The 2,282-nt window shown below is 40.6% G+C and overlaps 1 protein-coding gene across 1 annotated transcript in view; it reads right to left on the reverse strand.

The window, feature by feature from the left end:
- Nucleotides 1-2,282, reverse strand: part of Ccdc73 (coiled-coil domain containing 73) — a 180,938-nt gene that overhangs the window by 76,793 nt on the left and 101,863 nt on the right. The gene's annotated exons all lie outside the window — the stretch shown is intronic.

A 2,282-nucleotide genomic window follows, 5' to 3' on the forward strand; every position in this document is an offset into this window, starting at 1 on the left:
GATAGATAGATGATAGATAGATAGATAGATAGATAGATAGATAGATAGATAGATAGGTATAGAGCAGTCTATGAGAGTCTGATACTTAGCTGTTTACTGAAAGAAATCTGAAAGGACAAGCAAGCATAGGATTAAAAAATGTAAGTAAATACTCTCAGGATCCAGCAATAAATCATGAATATTTTGGTACTTCCAGATCTTCTGTGGATTTATACTTTTTTAAAATTTTATTTTCTTTTTTTATTTTATGTGTATGTGTGTATTGCCTGCATGTAGGTAAGTGCACCGTGTAGTGCAATGCCCGCAGAGGTCAGAAGAGGTTGTTGGATTCCCCTGGGACTGGAGTTACAGACAGCTGTATACTTTATTTTTTTAAGATAGTTTATGTGTATGAGTGTTTTGCCTGCATGTATATAAGTGGACTACATGCATTCAGTGTCCTGCAGAGACCAAAAGAGGGTGTTGGATCTCCTGGAACTGGAGTTACAGACAGTTGTTAACTGCTACATGGGTGCTGGGAGTTGAACCTGGGTTCTCTGGAAGAACAGCAAGCATTCTTAATTGTTGAGCCATCTCTCCAGCCCCTATACTCTATACTTTCAGGGAGAGCCAGTGGGATGTGATAGAGATGTCTTAAAATTACAATAAACAGCCAGGAGCCGGGTAAAGGGAAAGGATACATGGAGGTAAAGGAAAAGAAACAACCTGAAAGGAGGATAGCTAGGAACAGATGTTACCTGAGGTGGAAAAAGTGGGAGTAATTGGCAGGGAGGAGAGGAGGGAGGGACATGCAAGGAACCATTGTGTAGGGGAGGCAGGAAAGTCAGGAGAGGAAAGATAGCTAGAGTCAGGAGGTACTGGGGGGACTAGGGAAAAGTGACTAGGGAAGGAGGGAGGCGGGAAGCCGGATTGGGAAAAAAAAAAAAAAAAAGTGGAAATGAGTGAATCTTGGAGGGCTAGGACACCAAAAAAGAAAAGTTATGCCTTAGAAACCATTTGAGAAATGTACATAAAGTGTCTGAATGTAAATGCATATGTATACCTGGGAGCTGTTCGGCAAGGAATGCAGTGCCAGATAGAAGACCTCCCTTAGAGTGACATGCATGCCATACAGCATTCATCAAAGAAGCTTCTTTTGGCAACAGATGGAGGCTACTTCAGAGTTGCACATCTGGTCAGCCACAGAGAACATGTCTGAGAGATGCCCAGTACCAGGTGATATATCTGCAGACAAATCTCTACAACTAAGGCTCATGGAACATAGTGGAATAAGGGGTAGAGAGAGGGCTAATGGACTCCTCAACTCCCACCAGTGAGGCTTCCATGTACATCAGAGTGTAATGCACACAGAAGGCCACAAATGGCCAAGTTTTGGAGAATAAGAGACTGTAGAGTGTAGGATGGGACTCCTACATGGAACCTCACCCACCCACAGCTCAGGGACCATTGCAGAAGAGGAGGCGGAAAGATCGTAAGAGCCAGGGCTGGTTCATGAACACAGGAAGATGGAGGCTTCCAGACCACTGGAGGCTTGCTCATGTGAGCCTGTGGCAGTGGTGGCATTGAGCATGGGACCCATATTAGTTCAATTAAACAAGGGTCCAAAGCGGAAGTGAGAAATAGGTGGCAGATCAGCACTAGACAGAGAACTATTTGAGATTGATTCCTACTGGGTTAGGGAGAGTATGACTTACATACGACCACTGGATGGCTGCCTAGACTCCAGTGGACGTATTTACACTGTAGGACATTTGGGTACAAACACCTGAATGAATAGGACTCATCATGTATGGCAGAGTGCATAGGGTTTGGTGGGGGGATAGGGAGAAGTATGGATGGGGAGGGGGTGTGGATTTGAGTGGGAAAGCTCAATAAAAATGTTTAAAAATACAATAAACATACCCCCATAACAAATTAACATACACTAACACTTCTAATGGTTACATAAAGCATAGTATTCTGATGTTTAACTTCACAATAATTTACCTTTCATATTTATAGGTTTACCCAGCTTTCAAGTCGTTATTATTATGAATTATTCTGAAATATATTTGTATTTGAATTTTTAATATAGTAAGATTTATTCTTTTTTAATTATTTAATAATCATATAATTAGAAGCATTTCATTACATCAGAATTGACATATTCAATAACAATTTCCAGAGCAAAAATACATCTTTTTCAAAAGTGGCTATAAAGTTTTAGGTCCACAGTTGAATTAATACAGTTATACAATATTGAAATCGGTATAAACCCTGTAACTCATAAAATTTAATGAGTT

The sequence above is a fragment of the Nannospalax galili genome, unplaced genomic scaffold (genome assembly GCF_000622305.1).
Source record: "Nannospalax galili isolate Female #2095 unplaced genomic scaffold, S.galili_v1.0 scaffold11, whole genome shotgun sequence".
NCBI lineage: Eukaryota > Metazoa > Chordata > Mammalia > Rodentia > Spalacidae > Nannospalax > Nannospalax galili.